This window comes from Elephas maximus, chromosome 23 (genome assembly GCF_024166365.1).
Source record: "Elephas maximus indicus isolate mEleMax1 chromosome 23, mEleMax1 primary haplotype, whole genome shotgun sequence".
Taxonomy (NCBI): domain Eukaryota; kingdom Metazoa; phylum Chordata; class Mammalia; order Proboscidea; family Elephantidae; genus Elephas; species Elephas maximus.
The window spans coordinates 14,041,802-14,062,213 of NC_064841.1; the positions used below are offsets into that span (position 1 = coordinate 14,041,802).

Here is a 20,412-nt window from a genome sequence, read left to right on the forward strand (position 1 = left end):
CTTTCCATAAAAACTTAAGGAGCAGTTTGTCAAAATCCACTAAATAGTTTTCTGGGATTTTGATTAGGATTACATTGAATCAAGCTGGGCAGAAACAACATCTTGATAATATTGTCTTCCTACCCATGAACATAGAATATCTGTCCATTCACTTAGATCTTCTTTGATTTCATCAGTTTCATAGTTTTCCATTATAGAACTCATACATATTTTATTAGAGTTATACTTAAGTTTTTTTGGGGGGGCTGTGGGTGTGTGTGTTAATGTAAATGGTATTGTGTTATTGTTTTGTGTGTGCAGTTACTATTTTTTGGCATTCTTCATTTCATTAAGGTTTTCACAAAACACAAAGCTCAAACATAATTGTCTATGTCCACCACAAAACAGAACCAAATATATAGTTTGCACACAAACTAAATGATCTTTTTCATTTTTAAAAATATATGTAACAACAACATTGAAGGTTTCACAATTTCTTTCTCTCATAGCATGTGTGTGTTTAAGGTTTTATGTTGCAGACCTTTCATTAATGAGTATTTGTACCCTGCTGTCAGGATATTCTGCCCATAAGAAAGGAAGGACAACGTGGATACGTGTCTGAGGGTGGAACATACTGATCTATGTTGCCTTTGCCTGTTAAAACTAAAGGATCACTCAAACACCCTTCAACCAGTTTTGTTACTTTTATTTCTACTGAAAAGTAATAGTAGAAAGGGGTACGTTCCCAGCAACATTCAAGCTTTCAGGGGATCAATCATGAAGAGAAGGAAATAACAGACTTTTTTTCTGGATAGAATTTGCTTTCTTTTATCAAGAAAAACCCCAGTAACCCATACAGTTTAAATGGTGGTTTCTACTGAAACATTTTTTTCAGATTAAATATTGTTGAGAGATGCAGTAAGCCAAGATGCAAAATGAGCTTATGCAGGGCTGTAGCTCTCAGCAAATAACTGACATTCCCAAATGATGAGCTCACAAACTGTTATTACCTACACAGTGATTAGGGCAAAGAGGAATTGGGTGAGAGACATTGTGGGGTCAATATTCCTCAGATCTTCATCCCAGGGCAGGTTGGCACTGGAAATCTCCTCTATGCACACCCCGTGATGCATCGTAGGCAGAAGATGAATGTACGAAGGGACTCAAGGCTTCTGTATACTTTCAGCTGGAGGAGTATATGTGCTGGAGTGCATGGGAAAAGTGAAAGAGGGTAAGGGTATGGGGCCTTCGTTCAGCTACAGCTGGCCTGGCCATCCTGTTACCAAGAAGGTATCTTTGTTCAGATGCACAAAGCATACCCATCATGTAACCACAGTGCATAACCAGAAAGAATATTCCCTCCCCTCTAGCTAATAGATTAATTTTGTAAGCCTGGATTTTCTGATTAATGATACAGGGTTGAAAGTCACTAGGAGAAACTGCCTCCCCAGTGTGCATAAAAAACCCATTGCTGTTGAGCCAGTTTTGACTCATAGCAACCCTATAGGACAGAGTAGACCTGCCCCATAGGGTATCCAAAGCTGCAATCTTTAAAGAATCAGACTGCCACATCTTTTTAGTACAATTAAGTAGTTATGGAGATGGGGGAAGCGAAACTCGCAATGGGAAAGCACCTGCTTTCTCTGCAAGAGCAAAAATGATCTTTTGGTTTGGGTATTTTACAAAAGGCTAAAGTGGAGAGGTTGATGTTGGCAAAATACTGCTGAAAGTATATCCCCCAACAGGAACCATCTTACTTGCAAGGTTCAGGGGCAAAGCCAAGGCCCTTGTCTCAGAAATGGAAACCAGGGGGAGACTTTCCAGTAGACACTTGATCTGCTCCTGGCCCAATTTGATCTTGTCATCCAGTTTTCACTGCTCAGTGAGGTGTGTTGTCTTTATTTTCACAAAATGCTCATGATCCTGGAGTTGTTCCTCCAAAAGGTAATTGGACAGGATGTCCAACACCACCTGTTTTCTTTAATCGAGGTCTCCTTGAGCTCTCAGGCATCCTTGTGCTGCCAAGCCAGGATCTTCCTCTTCTCATTGACAGAGGTCCTTTCTTCATTATTGGCATCTTCCTCAAGGCTTCTAAGGATGACAGTAGCAGGTTTACCAACTTGTCCAAGTCCTCTGTGAATATTGTATACTTGCCAAACTCATTGGGCTTGCAGAGCTCACTGATCAAAGCTTCCATCTCTTCTCCCAAGGTGTTATTGAGCTTGATGTCCATCAGCAAGCCCCCCCACCCCCCACTTTGCTTCCTAGAGGGTCTCAAGCTTATGGATGAGGCTTTCAATGAGCTCAGCCTTCTTTGTGTTGACATCTACCTGCTCCTCTTACTCAGTTACCTCTTCTGACATATCTTTGATTGTGTTCAGAAGTTCAGCCTTGGGAGCTGACACAATGTTTTAAGCAGGACAGTTGACAGCTGACCTGTCCACTGTTTCCTTTTCTTCACTCCTCTTGCCTTTGCATCCTGGGAAGTTGACAGCTATCTGCATGGCCTTCCACTTTATGCTGTCTTCCTTCAGCAAGTTAATATCTTGGGTAAACAAACTTTCTTTCATGTCCATAGTTGTCTTCATCCTGGAGTCTCGATCTAAAATGTCTCCCAGAGATTTGTCTTGGTGGACAATTTCCTTGGCAAGGACCTCTGTTCTGACATCTTCTGAGGTCTTCTGAGGAGAGCACTAACTTTCTTTTCTAAACCCTGAGTTTCACTGACTGGACTATGGATGAGGCTGTAAGCCCAGATGGGAGGTGGCCACCCTAGGCTTGGCTGCTTGCCAAGGGAACCAGAAGGTTGGGGCTTGGCACCCATGATAGAGGGTGGGTGGGCCTCCGTTGCCTCTGAAGCCACATGGAAGTTTGGGGCCTAGAAGCCAGTGTATATCTGCCAAATGAGCTGCACCAGACACTGGCCTTTCCCTTGCTGTCAACACCTTGGAAAATTGGCTAAACTGGTATGGGGTGTCCTCATAAGCCTCACTGTCCAACTGTGCCTCACACACATCTTGCGGAGGGGTGGAGGAAATCATCCATGCTATTCCCTAGGGCTTCCAGGCTCAGTGAAGGAGTGCGGGCGAGGGAAGAGCTTCAAATGTGGGGCTGGAGGTGGCACTGGATGGCAAGTCCTTCACAAACACTTCATCCTCATAATCCTCCCAAGGTGGTGGGGAGGCCTGTGGAACTGACTCGAGTATTTGGAGGGAGACCCTCCCTGGAGTGCTTGGTGTGTCTGGGTCAGAAGTGGTGCTTGAACTTGGAAAAATCCTTTTTTTTTTTTTTTTTAAATAGCACTTTAGGTTTGCGAACTCAGGTAAGAAGGGTTCTTCAGGAAGGCTGTAGACTGAGGCCTGTTTCACTTAAGCAAGAGGAAGCCCCTGAGACAAGGAGACCTTCTTCCTAATTCCCTCTGGATTCAGGGCCTCTTGGATTTGGAGGCTGGGTCAGGCTGAAATTGCTGCTTGGGGCGGGGGGGTGGGGGTGAGGGTCACTGCAGGGATGAAGGGTGAAAGAGGCTGTCACCCTGCCTGACCATCCCTTCAAGCATACTGGTCTGCAGCAGCCTGTTAGCAGTAGATGGAGGGAACAGTTGAAGGCACATTTGAGCTGAATACGGTCAGTGGTATAGCCCTGGTGTCTGTGGGTTGGCCTGGCATTTCCTGCTGGCAGTAGCCTGGGACAAGGTGTTCTGCTGGTTCAGATGCTCCAGGGTTCCAGAACATTCACTGAGAACTGAGGGCCCACCAATTGCTTTACACCTGTACCACCTCAACCAGGGTAAGGATAGGTATGAGTGCCCCATCTCTTCACAGCCTCTTTCTGAACAAGCTGAGTGACCTAGATCTAGTGCCAGCCAAAGAGCTCCATTCTTTAACAAGAAGACCAGAGCCATTGCTGTCCCCCCGAAAGTACATCCTGGTACTTGTTGTCTGCCTGGGGGATGACCTGGATCTCAAGTGGACAGGGACAGCCAGGAAGTCTGAGTGTTCCATCAGGTCCTTGGCTAACTTGGACTTTCTGGCCCTCTCAGCCGCTGAGCCCCAGGAGGACGGCTCCTCAGGGTTCCTATTCACCTTCTGGGCACCCCGCAGCCCTCCACTGAGCAGCTCGGCCCTGTCGGCTCCCCCGAAGCCTTGTGGTCGCTGCACTGCTGCTCGTTGAGATGGGGCCACCTGTGAAGGAGCTGCTGCAATCCTGCAGGAGACAAGCGAACTCCCTCCAGAGCCCGCCTGCCTGCTGCGCTGCAGGCTCCACTGAGGCAGCGGGTGCAGGCTGGGAGCAGAGGCGAGGCCAGCGTTCAGGCGCCAGGCGACCCGGCCGGAGCTAGGTGCTCTGGGCACGGTTCCGAAGAGGCCTGGTTCCTGGAAGCCGCAGCCCGCTGGGGTTGAGGGTGACCTGCCGGACCTGCGTTGAGGGTACTTGCCAGTGTGCCCTGCAGGAACTGCTTCAGCTCGGGTCGAACAGGCTGAGGGTCGGGCAGGCCTCGCCTTTGCTCACAGAGGACCTACGCCGCTTCGCCTCGGTGCACTGCGGAAACGCAGCCCCTTCCTCTGTGGATCCATGTGCCAGCTCGGCCACCTCTGAGAGCCCCCCACGTTCATCTTCTTGGGCTCCGGGTAAGAGTGCTTCTTCTGCTCAGGGTCAGGCGCAGGCGTGCCTGTCTTGGGGTAGCTGGGGGCACTGGCCGGGCCGGGGCGCCCTGGGCCGGGGTCACGCTGTTCATTGCTGGTGTCCCAGGGCTCTGTAGCCCCATGTGGGCCCAGGAGGGCCTGAGTTGCCAGGGTCTCGACACCATGAGTACCCAGTTAGAGGTGCCTCCGTCGAAAGCAGGTGGTTCCTGGGACTCGGGACTAGGAATCCTTGATGCTGTCCCGGTAGGTGCAGATGAAGGGGCCGTCCAGCAGGGGCGAGTGGGGGGTGCCAGGCCTGCATCCCACCATGTGACCTCCCTTTTGGCCTCGCTGAAGAGCTGAAAGTTCTCTGGTTGTGGGGAAAGTGAGCACGCTGCCTTGAGTAGGGGGACACGGCAGCCATCTGCACCCCTCTTTAGCTGCTGACTGCATGTCTGCCAGGAAACATCTTCTAGCTTCACCTCTCTGTTTTGGAGGTGTTCCTATGTATGGCCTAGAGGTTCGGTGGATTCAGAAAAACAGTGGTTCTTGGCTCCTCGAATTCATTCCCAGAAATGCTGGAAGTTGAGACTGTCCACTGGGCCTGTAGGTATGGCCATAACTAGAACAGCCCACACTTGAGGCTCTCTGGCTCCCTTGCTGTCACTACTCGATTTTGGAAAGCTTCTACAGCAGGGAGCACTAGGACTTCCGGTGCTGAGGCTTTGCAGAGCTGAGACACTTCCTGAGGTGAGCCTCCCCCTGCCCAGGCTGTATGTCTGCTGGTGCCGTGGAGAGGAGGACTCTTCATTCCGTGGGCCTGAGCTGTGGAAAGAGGCTGAAGTACTGGTTCTCTCCTGGGGCTTTCCTCGGGCTTTGGAGAGGAAACGGACCTGTCCAGATGGCCCCTATTGTCAGGAACAGCTTTCCTTCCAGAGTCCTCAGCCTGGGTGTTGACTTATGGCAGGCCTGCCATCTGGAGAGCCCTCCTGAGATCCCCCTCCTAGCTTCTGCATGGTTTGTCTATTTAGAGTCTGGGGAAATTAGAAGGCTGACTTGTCTTGCCAAAGGTAATTGATAGGCTAGGCCTTCTGTCTCCTGCCGCCTCTGGGATTTGGCATTGTGGTCTTCCTGGAAATCAGCCTGTGAGGGCATGGAAGATCTCTTGTCTTTTTCCACTTCCAGGCCTGAGCCTGAGGGAGTTTATGGCTGTATGACTATATTGATTAGAATACGGTTCATTGCTGATGGTGCTCTTTCTCTTATCGGGATGTGGGCTATTGCTTTGCAGGGACATGAAATGTCTTCTCAAGGAGGTATCCTCCTTGTTTTCAGGAACTGATGGGAAATAGACTTTGTAGGGGACCAACTTGGTGTTAGTTTCTGATTTCTTCTCCACTGAGGACAATGAATCATGTTCTAGGGCCTGGTAGAAGGCAAACTCAGGCCTGCTAGACCCATTTTGGTCTCTATTCTCATCAAAGGTAGACATTTTGTCACAAGCTGTCGGAGGGGCTGTGTATCCACTCTTCTTGGCCATTGCAGGGTAGGGCATGTTATTACTGCTCATGGAAGCCTGGGGAACTTGGGCAAAGTGTGGATCCAGGGAAGGTACAGGGTAGGTGCCAGTTGGGAGCAGAGGCAGGCCTGGTTGCACCTTCTGGGTATAATTACGCTTGAGCTTCACTGGTGGCCTGCTCTCTGAACTCCTCTAGTAGAGTATGCAGCTGTTGGTCTATGAATGGAGACTTTAGGAGCATGGTGAGTTTTCCTGAGGCCAGTAGAACCATTTCTGATCAAAGCTAGACCATGAGCTGGGCTACTGGAGGTACCAGACAGATATATAACCATCACTGTGAGCTGAGGGCAGGAGTAAACTCACCTCAGGAGGTAGGTTGTCACTGGCAGTCTTCAAGGAACTGCTGGTTCCAGGATGGGGGTCGGACTCCCTTGCCCCTAAGAACATTATGCCGTTTGTCATAACCCTGACCTTCAAACCCTACTTTGAAGAAGCAGGTGTGAAAAGTTTACCTCGTACACTGCTGAGACTCCTCTCAGGGTATCACAGAGTGTCTTGACATTGAATGTCTGCCTGCCTGCTTCATCCCTTTCAGGAGGCCACTTTGAGCTGAAGTGGTGTCCATGGAGCCTATACGTTCTTGACCAGAGATGCCAGGAGGTGGATACCCTAGGATACTAGAGCTGGTAGAGGAGGAGCTATGAGCCAGGTGGTCAGGGCTCCTGGTGGACTTGGCAGGGGAAAGAAGATAGCAGGGTGGGCATCCTGCACTGGGCTTCAGGCTCTCCATGCTCCCCTAGGAGCTGTACTGGTCAGTGCTCTGCCTCAGATAAGCATGGTCATAGTTGGAGAGGTCACTTGTAAGGGAGCTGGAATGGTAGCTATGGTGCCAAGAAATGCCAGTTGTGGCCTTACATATTCGCATCATGATGGCATGGGGTTGATTCTCCTCAAATTTGTTTAAATGCCAAAAGTGACGTTGGCCTGCAGGTTCCCTGGTCCTGTGCTTCACCTGAAGTTCAACTCCTGCCAACCACGTTGCTTTCCTGTGCAGGGGGTCACAGGTGAGGTGCTTTGGGCTGAAGGAGTTGGAGGTGGCAGTACCTGCAAGGCCCTGCTCTACACAAGTGTCTCATCGCAGTTCACTGGGCCACTGCAACCCCCAAGTTCAAACCTTATGGCCACTGCTTGGAGGAGGTGGTTCGGGACAACCATGTGCTTAGCAATGGGCAGCTCTGCCTTGACCTGTAGCTGCCTGGGCTACAGCTGCAGGGACTGAATCAGGCTGTGGGGGGCCAGTGATGTGTTTTTCATTTCAAATTTCAATTATTCATTTCTAGTATATAGGATTCCGACTCAAGTGACCCTATACCAAACCAAACCAAACCAAACCAAACCCGTTGCCATTGAGTCCATTCCAACTCATAGGGACCCTATAGGACAGAGTAGAACTGCCCCATAGTAAAACTGCCCCATAGGGTTTCCAAGGAGTGGCTGGTTGATTTGAACTGCTGACCCTTTAGTTAGCAGTCAGGCTCTTAACCACCACACCACCAGGGCTCCTTATGAGTTGGAATCGGCTCCATGGCAACAGGTTTGGTTTATTTAGTATACGGGAAAGCAGTTGACTTACATATATAACCTTGTAACCTGCAACCTTGCTATAGTTGCCAGGAATTTTTTGTTGATTCTTTGAAATTTTCTACATAGGCTGTCATATCATCTGCAAACAAAGAGTTTTATTTCTTTCTTCCCAATCTGCCTACCATTTATATCCTTTTCTTGTCTAATTGTATTAGCTACAACTTCCAGTATGGTGAATAGGAATGGTCAGAAGGGACATTCTTGTTTTGTTCTCCATCTAGGGTGGAAACACCTAGTCCCTTACCGTTAAGTATGTTAGATGTAGGTTTTTGTAGGTGTTCTTTATCAAGTTGAGTAAGTTGTCTATTTCTAGTTTGCTGAGAGTTTTTATCATGACTGGGTATTGGGTTTTGTCAAATACTTTCTCTGCCTCTGTTGATAGGATCATATGATTTTTCTTCTTTAGCCTGTTGATGTGATGAATTACGTTACTTGGTTTTCAAATGTCAAACCAGCCTTGGATACCCGGAATAAATCTCATTTGGTTATGAAGTATAATCATTTTTATACATTGCTGGATTAACTTTTCTAATATTTTGTTGAGAGTTTTTGCACTTGTGTTCGTGAGAGATACTGGTCTGCAATTTTCTTTCCTAGTTACGTCTTTATCTGCTTTTGTTTGTGATTTCAGTGATCAATATTAATGGAGGGAATCTGGAGAAAAGGGTGGAAAATACTTTTTTCTGTCAAGATTATAAAGCATAAGCTAATGGCTGGCGTGGTGGAAGCTCTGTGTGCAGAAGTATGACTTTGGCCTAACTGTCACTCTGCCTGAGATTCAGCCATTATATTTATATTTATTTACATAATAAAAAAATAATATTTATATTATAATGTTATCTTATTTAAATGAAGGGACTACTATATTAAATTGTTATCAGATACAAACTTAGATGTTTTATAACCTATTAAATTGTTTTTCACCGTGGTAATATATTAAATGGAAAGAAGAACTGAACTATTTACATGTGCGGTAGTTTGGGAGCAAAGGACGATTCGGACACATAGGTTTGGGCTGATATAACTCTGGTATTCTGTAGTAAAAACCAGAGGTATCAAAGCCGTGTAGTAAAGCTTTGAAAAGAGCTCTGAGATGCTCCAAAGAAAAATTTTGTGCCATAGACATTTTTTTTGTAGGAATGGGCTTGCTTACCTCTTTGCAAGAAATTACTGTTTTTTTTTTAAATATATATTTAACTATCCTCTCCTATTCCATCAGAGGAAACCCTGGTGGCATAGTGGTTAAGGGCTACGGCTCCTAACCAAAAGGTTGGCAGTTTGAATCCACCAGGCGCTCCTTGGGAACCCTATGGGGCAGTTCTACTCTGTCCTATAGGGTCGCTTTGAGTTGGAATCAACTCGACGGCAATGGGTTATGGTTATGGGGGTTATTCCATCAGAGGGAAGGACCAATTATTGTTCAGTAAAAAACTGTGGCAGTTACTGCATGCATGACTGATGTTGTTAGGTGCCATGGAGTCAATTTTGACTCATAGTGACCCAATGTGTCAGAGTAGTACAGAAATGTGTTCACTGGAGACCAGTGTTCTTGTGTATTAATCCAGGTATGTTTGTTGGTCTTAGGACTTGGGTAAGCCTATGATAATTGAGGAAACGCTGGTGGCGTAGTGGTTAAGTGCTATGGCTGCTAACCAAAAGTCAGTAGTTCAAATCTACAAAGCACTCCTCGGAAACTCTATGGGGCAGTTCTACTCTGTCCAATAGGGCTGCTATGAGTCAGAATTGACTCGATGGCAGTGGGTTTGGTTTTTTTGGTTTGATTATAATGGAAAAGAGCAGGTATAAGTGAATTTCAGAGACAGACAAGAGGTAATCACAGACCTAGTGTGAATAATGAAAAGAGAATCCAATAGAATATGTATGTTAGGGGTCCCAGTGTAGTGAATCATGATATGGATTAGTTTGGGAATGGTGAGAATTCGAGAAGTGTTAAAAAAAAAAAAAAAAGAAGAAGAAAAAGATTCTTCTACTCATGTTTAGTTTGAAGCTGCAATGAACTGTCTCATACAGGTTGTGTTAATATTCATTGCTGACATCTTTGCTCCCAGTAGGTTTTTTTGTTAGAAAAAGAATCAGTTATTTGACACTGTGATTGTTAAACCAAAACATTCAATATACTCTTATCTAAGGAAAGCTTTGTTTTATTATAAATGTCATATTCTTGCAGTATTAGAGTTACAAACTCCTTCCCGAAATTTTTGCTTATACTGAAATATGATTGGTAATAAATTAGGTGGGTACTTTATAAAAATAGATTTTTCTCTTCCAAATCCTTTTTGACATCTAAATACATTGTGTCATATATTAACATCATCTTATTATATTAGCCAGGCAATGTAATTATGGTAATTTAATATATGATGGATGTACAATATAATATACTGCTAATGAAGTCCATCCATATTAAACTGGTCATGGTTTGCAATTTTGCAGCTACAAATGATTTGTCTAGTGTATATTTTGATTGTTTTTCTATCTCAAGTTGGTCAAAACTGAATAATTCAATGTCTCATGATAACAAACGTTATTAATTCCTAATGAAATCTCAGGTGGTACAAATTTACATTTTGCCCATTCATTAAATTCAGGCGATTACATAATTAGAAACAAAACAAAACACCCTTTTCCCCCAGCTTTCATGATTTGTCAAGAGTTAATTTATTTTTAATGGGGAGAAGGCCTTATATTTTTCTGTGAAACATATAGCTATTACCAAGATATTAGATTCAGATATACTTGCATTTCTTGGTTTATTTTCTTTTAGGATGCTGCTACTACACATCTCTAATTTATATTCAGGATTATCACTCTCTCATTTTCCTAAAAGCAAATATAGAATGTGCATCCATGACTCAACGTCTGTCTGTTGATGAAAGTGTACAGAATGAGGACTGGTAGACAACTTTAACTCAACTTGTGATATGAAAAAGATAGAATTCTACATTTAGGAAAAATAGTGTATCCATCAGGGTTAAGCCAGAGAAGAAGAAAAAGTTGGGGGTATACATTACAAGATGTTTTGCAGGGAATTGGTTTCCATAATTGTGGGGGCTACATAGGCAAGTCCAAAATCAATAGGGCAGGTTGTCAGGAAGGGCAGGCTGGAACTTTCAGTCATGGGCTGATGCTGCTGTTTATTTTCTTCGTGAAAGCCTCAGCTCTGCTTTTAAGGCCTTTCAACTGATTGTCTCAGATCCACACAGATTATTTAGAATAATCTCCCTTACTAAGAATCAACTGATTATGGATTTTAATCACATCTACAGGAAACTTTTATAATAACACCTAGATTAGTGGTTAATTGAATAAATAGGTACTGTAGCCTAAAAAAAAAAAAAAAAATTTTTTTTTTTTTTTGTAGCCTAGCACAATTGACACATAAAACTACCAGCACTGTCTACCCCTTGACCATTTGGTGCCCATACACATCTCTCTGAACCATACTTAATCTCCAGATAAAGACACTAAGCCATACTTCTGCCTCATGTGATAGAACTGTCCAGTGAATAACTCAAAAACACGCTAGACCTTTGAAGATGGTGTAGAATCTTTGAATCTTTCACTCTTCTCTTTTGTTATTCTGTAATTTAAGTACTGAGATATAAGTTAAATATTATTAATAATATTATATGAGATGATACAGGAACAAGAGAGGAAAGAAAACACAAAATATTTGGTTAATAGATATATAAACATTCATAACGAAGTAAGAACAAATACTCTATTAGAGTCTTCATTTGTTCAAACTGGTCAGATGGCCCTATTTATACCTACCTTTCCTCTACTCCCTATTTTTCATTCTCTTTGTTCTCAACAAGCAACTTGCATGTTGCTGTGATGATGCTGGAAGCTATGCCATTGGTAATCCAAATACCAGAAGAGTCATCTATCATGGACAGGTTTCAGTAGCGCTTTCGGACTAAGACTAGGAAGAAGGATCTGGCAGTCTACTTCTGAAAAAATTGCCAGGGAAAATACTATGAATAACAGAGGAACATTGTCTGATACAGTGCTGGAAGCTGAGCCCCACAGGTTGGAAGGCACTCAAAATACGACTGGGAAAGAGCTGCCTCCTCAAAGTAGAGTCGACCTTAATGACTAGAATTGAGTCAAGTTTTCCTGACATACATTTGCTGATGTTGTATGACTTAAAATGAGAAGAAACACTGCAAACATCCATTTATAATAGGAACGTGGATGTTATCCCATGTCTGGTTTTCCCTTCACAAACTGAAGTTGCCAGTACAGATAACTAATCAATTTGAATTTCTTTGGAAATAATTTCAATCTTCTCTTTTCTTTTTACACTGACCTGTCGTTTGTTTCCAATGGTCATAAACAATTCATAATTTTATACAGTACAAGGATAGAGGAATTAATAGCCTAGTATATTTAGTTCGTAATATTTACATTTACAGAATTCATGCTGCATGAATAACATGACTGAAAAAAATACTGCAAACAAAATCTTGTTAAAATTTTCCTTATTTTAGGGTTTCATTCATTTTGCATTGTGGTTACTGCAGTAGTCTTTGTATTCCAGAATACACATTAACCACCGAGTTGTCTCTTCTTTACCAATAGGGAAACTTTAGAAACAGGCATTCCTGATATCAACAGCAAATATCTTTCTCATCTATAGGCTTAGGCAGGAGCCCTGGTGGTGCAGTGGTTAAGCATTAGGCTGTTAACCAAAAGGTTTGTGGTTCAAACGTACCAGCTGCTCCACAGTAGAAAAGGCCTGGCTGTCTGCTTTTGTAAAGATCCCAGTCTAGAAATCACTATGGGACAGTTTTACTCTGTCCTGTAGGGTTGCTATGAGTTGGAATCAACTAGAGGGGACAAAACAATGACATAGGCATAGATACGAGCACTAAAGCCCTACAGAAAACTACAGATTAGTGTTTAGTAGCTTCAGTAGATAGAGGTTATTCACAATTCCTGATGTTTTTCTAGGGAAACACAAGTTAATCCCTCTCCATCAGACAGGAAAGGGGAAACAGCATTCATGAAGTAATGCCAATTTTTAAGTTTTATGTCTGCATTCAGATTACAAATCACTTTCATATTTTTTTGCTGTAAAAGGCAGTATAAGTTTTTCGAAAATAGTATCTATAGCACATATAGAAATTTCCTCTGCTTTTATTCTTGACACTAAAAAAAAAAAATACTAGAATAGAGAAATTGTGCTTTTAATTAATTTTTAATTTTGCAATTAATAAATAACTACTATCCTCAATGCTAGCATTCTCTGCAAAGAATGGAATGTGTCTTTCTAGACTTTTTAATGTATTATTGAAGCATATGAAAAAGGTAAACTAATAGATATCTATATCTGTCTGTGTCTGTGATTGTGACTATGTCTACATCAGTGTCTGTGTCTATGTCTTCATTTATATATTTATACCTACATCTATGTTGAGATAATTATCTACGATACTTACAGTCCCCAGTGAAGGATGTAGTGTGTGGCCAGAGGCAGTTACATGATGGGTGGTGGGGCAGGTTGTTCCTATTTACTGATACCTCATTGCCAGTGCTCTTCGAAGTGGAGTGGGACTATATTCCAGGAACAAGGAATTATGGACTAACTGTCAGTTTGTTGTACTGTGTCGGCTTGTGTGTTGCTGTGATGCTGAAAGCTATGCCACCAGTATTCAGATACCAGCAGGGTCACCCATGGAGGACAGGTTTCAGCTGAGCTTCCAGACTAAGACAGACTAGGAAGAAGGACCCAGCAGTCTACTTCTGAAAAGCATAAGCCAGTAAAAACCTTATGAATAGCAGTGGAACATTGTCTGATACAGTGCTGGAAGATGAGCCCCCCTGGTTGGAAGGCACTCAAAAGACGACTGGGAAAGAGCTGCCTCCTCAAAGTAGAGTTGATCTGAATGATGTGGATGGAGTAACGCTTTCGGGACCTTCATTTGCTGATGTGGCACGACTCCAAATGAGAAGAAACAGCTGCAAACGTTCATTAATAATCAGAACCTGGAATGTACGAAATATGAATCTAGGAAAATTGGAAATCGTCAAAAATGAGATGGAGCACATAAACATTGATATCCTAGGTATGAGTGAGCTGAAGTGGACTGGTATTGGCCATTTTGAATTGGACAATCGTATAGTCTACTATGCTGGGAATGACAACTCGAAGAGGAATAGTGTTGCATTCATCATCAAAAAGAGCATTTCAAGATCTATCCTGAAGTACAACGCTGTCAGTGATAGGATAATATCCATATGCCTACAAGGAAGACCAGTTAATATGACTATTATTCAAATATACGCACCAACCACTAGGGCTAAAGATGAAGAAATAGAAGATTTTTATCAGCTGCTGCAGTCTGAAATTGATTAAACATGCAATCAAGATGCATTGATAATTACTGTTGATTGGAATGCGAGAGTTGGAAACAAAGAAGAGGGATCAGTAGTTGGAAAGTATGGCCTTGGTGATAGAAACAATGCCGGAGATCGAATGATAGAATTTTGCAAGACCAACGACTTCTTCATTGCACATACCTTCTTTCACCACCATGAACAGCGACTATACACATGGACCTCGCCAGATGGAACACACAGAAATTAAATTGTCTACATATGTGGAAAGAGACGATGGAAAAGCTCAATATCATCTGTCAGAACAAGGCCAGGGGCCGACTGTGGAAAAGACCATCAATTGCTCATATGCAAGTTCAAGCTGAAACTGAAGAAAATCAGAGCAAGTCCACGAGAGCCAAACTATGACGTTGAGTATATCCCACCTGAATTTAGAGACCATCTGAAGAATAGATTTGATGCATTGAACACTAGTGACCAAAGACCAGACGAGTTGTGGAATGACATCAAGGCCATCATCCATGAAGAAAGCAAGAGGTCACTGAAAAGACAGGAAAGAAAGAAAAGACCAAGGTGGATATCAGAGGAGACTCTGAAACTTCCTCTTGAGCATCGAGCAGCTAAAGCAAAAGAAAGAATTGATGAAGTAAAAGAACTGAACGGAGTATTTCAAAGGGCCTCTCGAGAAGACAAAGTATTATAATGACATGTGCAAAGAGCTGGAGATGGAGAAGCAAAAGGGAAGAACACACTCGGCATTTCTCAAGCTGAAAGAACTGAAAAAAAATTCAAGCCTCGAGTTGCAATAGTGAAGGATTCCATGGGGAATATATTAAACGATGCAGGAAGCATCAAAAGAAGGTGGAAGGAATACACAGAGTCATTATACCAAAAAGAATTAGTCGATATTCAACCATTTCAAGAGGTGACATATGATCAGGAACTGATGGTACTGAAGGAAGAAGTCCAAGCTGCTCTGAAGGCATTGGGAAAAAACAAGGCTCCAGGAATTGATGGAATATCAATTGAGATGTTTCAACAAACAGATGCAGCGATGGAGGTGCTCACTCGTCTATGCCAAGAAATATGGAAGACAGCTTCCTGGCCAACTGACTGGAAGAGATCCATATTTATGCCTATTCCCAAGAAAGCTGATCTAACCAAATGTGGAAATTATAGAAGAATATCGTTAATATCACACGCAAGCAAAATTTTGCTGAATATCATTCAAAAACGGCTGCAGCAGTATATTGACAGGGAACTGCCAGAAATTCAGGCCAGTTTCAGAAGAGGACATGGAACCAGGGATAGCATTACTGATGTCAGATGGATCCTGGCTGAAAGCAGAGAATACCAGAAGGATGTTTACCTGTGTTTTATTGACTATGCAAAGGCATTCGACTGTGTGGATCATAATAAACTGTGGATAAGACTGTGAAGAATGGGAATTCCAGAACACTTAATTGTGCTCATGAGGAACCTTTACATAGATCAAGAGGCAGTTGTTTGGACAGAACAAAGGGATACTGATTGGTTTAAAGTCAGGAAAGGTGTGTGTCAGGGTTGTATTCTTTCACCATACCTGTTTAATCTGTATGATGAACAAATAATACGAGAATATGAAGAAGAATGGGGTGTCAGGATTAGTGGAAGACTCTTTAAAAACCTGCGTTATGCAGATGACACAACCTTGCTTGCTGAAAGTGAAGAGGACGTGAAGCACTTACTAATGAAGATCAAAGACCACAGCCTTCAGTATGGATTACACTTCAACATAAAGAAAACAAAAATCCTCACAACTGGACCAATGAGCAACATCATGATAAAGGGATAAAAGATTGAAGTTGTCAAGGATTTCATTTTACTTGGATTCACAATCAACAGCCATGGAAGCAGCAGTCAAGAAATCAAAAGATGTATTGCATTGGGCAAATCTGCTGCAAAGGACCTCTTTAAAGTGTTGAAGAGCAAAGATGTCACCCTGAAGACTAAGGTGGGCCTTACCCAAGCCATGGTATTTTCAATCACATCATATGCATGTGAAAGCTGTACAATGAATAAGGAAGACTGAAGAGAGTTGATGCCTTTGAACTGTGGTGTTGGCGAAGATTATTGAATATACCATGGACTGCCAAAAGAACGAACAAATCTGTTTTGGAAGAAGTGTGGCCCGAATGCTCCTTAGAGGCAAGGATGGTGAGACTGCGCCTTACGTATTTTGGACATGTTGTCAGGAGGGATCAGTCACTGCAGAAGGACATCATGCTTGGCAGAGTACAGGGTCAGTGGAAAAGAGGAAGACCCTCAACGAGGTGGATTGACACAGTGGCTGCAACAATGAGCTCAAGCATAACAATGACTGTAAGGATGGCTCAGGACCGGGCAGTGTTTCGTTCTGTTGTGCATAGGGCCTCTATGAGTTGGAACCAAGTCGACGGCTCCTAACAACAACAGCAGCAACAGGTATATTAATTGATTGCAGGAGGTTTGGAGAGAAAAACCACAAAAAAGAAGGCAAGAGGGTAACTGAGTCATACTCATGGTAGAGGAACTCTAAGACCAATAAACCACTGCTTTGGAATAAATTGTTCTTAAGTTTGCGTTGGGTTTCGAATGGACCTTAAAGGTTCAGTTTCACAAGATGGGTTTGTATTCTGCTCAAGTGAACACTTGTTGTTTGAAGGCCTGGATTCCCCTTTTAGGTGACTGAATCTTTATTTTTCTTAAGTACACTGTGTCTCCCTCACTCTGTCCACATGTTTTGTGTGGTCCTGACCTTATTATTAACTCTTGATAAGTACTTCATTCAGGCTTAAGTCAACCACTCAATTACCCCTAGCCACAATGATTCATTCAAGGATTGTCTTGAGGCCGATTGGAGCCAAGGAAGTTTAAGCCCAAAGGAGAGAAATGCACTTTCTTTATGCTGGACTTGGAAGCATAAAGAGGTTGTTTATCCCTTGACAGATACTTTGCTACTTCGATTCAAGAGCCTTCTTAAGAAGGAAGCCAACTCTCAAGAAAGCAGAGCTGAGAAACATAGAGATAGAGTGGGCCCTGGTAAGATTTTTTGTCAGCCAATTATTTTTTACTTCTTAGGCTAGCTATTTTGTTTTGTTTTCTTTAGTCTTGTTTCTCCTTATGACAAAAAAGGTATGGTCATAATTCTTTCTCATGCATCTCAATGTTAAGTTTTTGTTAGTTAAACTTCCAAGGGGGATCATATTTCATCTAAAGCAGGATGGATTTTAGAGTCGAAGGGAAACTTAATAACTCCATAGGGACAAAAGGCATACACTGGGACTGCCCCTGGGAAACCCAGAAGAATGGCCACCCCACCCATATTGCAAATATTGGACTAATAGGACTGACTTCACTCTTTGCCATGGACATAAATAAAGGAGAGCATGCCTTACAGGACTCTAGTTCTAAGCGTTTAATAGGACCTCTACTATGTATGAGTTATATATTTCAGGAAAACTTGGAAAGCAAAGGAAGCAGGAAATATGTATGTGTTTGTTGTAGTATTATTGCTATTATTTATTTATGTTTTCTCCCTTGGATTTCTGGGTTTCTTTCTTTTCTCACTTCATTAGTTTTTCTCTTCATGCTTGAATAACCTGCCTGTCATCATAATTCACAGTGTACCTTATAAGCTTGGTGGCAACTATTATTTTTCCAATAGTTACACATCTCAAATTTAATCCTGGAATTCTGTGGAAAATAGGGTTAAGTAATAGAAATTTTGTTTCATGTAATTTCTGGAATGACCTATACTAAGGAATATCTGTCTGCCTAAAAACTTAGAAAAATAAAGCTTAGAGAGTTATTAATACTTTTTAGTTATCCTACAACTTCAAGTGTGGCTGTTTAGTTTATTTGTTAATTAGAGACAAACTTTACTGACTTCAAGCCTTTGAAGATGAGGTTATGTCATTTCTCTTTTTTCTGCAACCTTTTCTAACAGTCTCTGCCTCCCAACTATATTTGTTATAGTTTTGTTCGTACAGTTTAATTTATAACAGATACATATCCTTTGCTGTCGAGTCAGTTTTGGCTCCTAGCAACCCTATAGGACAGAGTAGAAATACCCCACAGGGTTTCCAAGGCTAATTTTTACAGAAACAGACCGCCAACCTTTTGGTTAACAGCTGAGTGCTTAACCACTGTGCCACCAGTGCTCCTAATGGATGCATAATATTCTTTAAATATGATCATCTTATATATTTTTGCTAGGTTGTTTCTAAAATTGACCAAAAAAAGAAAACAGATACCACTTAGAACATTTTGGTTAGATAAATATTATTTTGTCTAAAATTAAATAATGCCATCAGTTCCTGAAAGACAAAAACATAATCCTATGCAAATTTAATATTTGCCAGTCAATATTTGCCATGTATCATCAAATATATTTCCCTTTAATTTTTTTTCTAACATTTCAAGTCAAAGTTAGCTGCCTTTAAGAAATATCCCATTGTTCTCTTTTATTGGGCTTCTGTTTTTATTCATTTTTGCAGCAGGATATCCTTGCATTAGTTGAATGTCTGATATTGTTTTGCTTTAAAATTTAATTGACAGTTTTTCTAAGAATTGAGGTAATTCTTAATCTTTTGAACCTATCATTTTATTGTGATCTAGGACATAGGGTGGCTGTGATCATTAGGATTATGTATCAACTTGGCTGGGCCACGTTCTCAGTGGCTTGGCAGTTGTGATGTAGTTAGGTAGTCGTATGATGATGTGATCACTTTCATAAAGAGATTTCATATGATGTGATCATCTCCATGATAGGATCTGCTGTGAGGAGCCAATCAGTTCAAATGGAGTTTTCTTGGGTGTGTGGTCTACATTGAATATAATCGGACATTCTGGCAAGTCTCATGGGCTTTCGCTTGTTCTGGATCCTGCAGCTGGGCTTCTGCAGCTGGCTCCTGTTTGTCTGACCTCTGGTTCTTGGAACTTGAGCTTTCAGTTTACCTGCCATCTTGCCTGCCAATCTTGGGATTGGTCGGTTTTTGCAGCCTGTGAGCAAGAGCCTGCTTTCTGACCTGCTGATCTTGGATCTTGGGTTCACCAGCCCCTGTGGCTGGCTACATGAGTCAGGAGAAGCCTCCAGCCTGACCCACGGATTTGGAAAGTTGCAACCTCGTGATCCATTTCCTTGATATAAATCTCTCCAAATTTATTTTTATATGCTTTACTGATTTTGCTTTTCTAGGGAACCCTGCCTAAGACAGTGGCTATTAAAAATATGATAAAAAATGTAATTGACAGTTGATTCTCATTTCTGTTTCTTTCTTTTCCTGTCTACTTTTTATACTTACAGTTATGAAAATTCAGCAAGATATTTCTAGACATTTGTCTTTGTTTTTTAAATCTTGCTCAGCAGTTTTTGATCCCTTCCATCCTGGTGATGATATTTCTTTTATTAATTTCTTTCTTCCAGTGACTGATCTTCCTTCTGAAATACTATTAGATAGCCATTCTATCTCTTGGCTCTATCTACATAAAAAAAAAAATAGGTATCCGTATATTTTTCTTACACTTTTCATCTTTTGCTATGAATAGACACATAATTTTTTCTTTCCATCATAGATTCCTCCACTTTCACCTGTTCAATTAATTTAAATTTTTCAATCTCTTTCATGTTGTTTAATTTCATCAGATATCAGTTGTTAGGATTGTCTTGTTTCATTTATGAATCTAAGACTACAGTATGTGTAGTTGGTGTGCATTTCCTCTGTGGTTGTGTTCATCTGTTTTCCTTGAATGCAGATGACTCATTGTGGATGTTTTGGTTATGTTTAGGGATTTTGAACAGACACACGTTCCTGGAAAGATACGGATGAGGAGGAAGCAGGCAGATGGAAATTCCCAAAGTTTCCAAATAAAGAAGAGTCAGTTTGGATGTTAGACTTCATTGATGGTGTTATAGCTTAAACTCAATTTGTTCCAGAGAAGACGGGGGTCCGAGAAGACTCCCTAAATCTGCCTGGGCTCTATCTTTTGGAACAACTTGCAAAAAGTTAGGTAAGAACAATGCAGCAGAATGTGCATCCCCGGCAGTGAAAGCAACACGTGTAAGTGAAAGGAGGCAGAAGAGGAGATGAGACATGTATGGGATTTGAAATAGCACGGTGTGTAGGAGCAGAGTGTGTTCTGGATTGTTCCTCTCCTGACATTGTCAAGGTTCTGAAGCTCAAATGTTCAGCAATGTCTTAGCTTATGCCAACGGCTAGTTATTGCCAGGAAATGTGTGTGTGTGTGCGCGTCCGGGGGTGGGAGGGG

The 20,412-nt window shown here is 42.2% G+C and overlaps 1 pseudogene; it reads right to left on the minus strand.

Annotated features, from left to right (window-relative positions):
* Window positions 1–1,668: 1,668 nt before the first annotated feature.
* The window catches only part of LOC126066230 (protein Shroom3-like), a 35,484-nt pseudogene continuing 16,740 nt past the window's right edge, over window positions 1,669–20,412 (minus strand).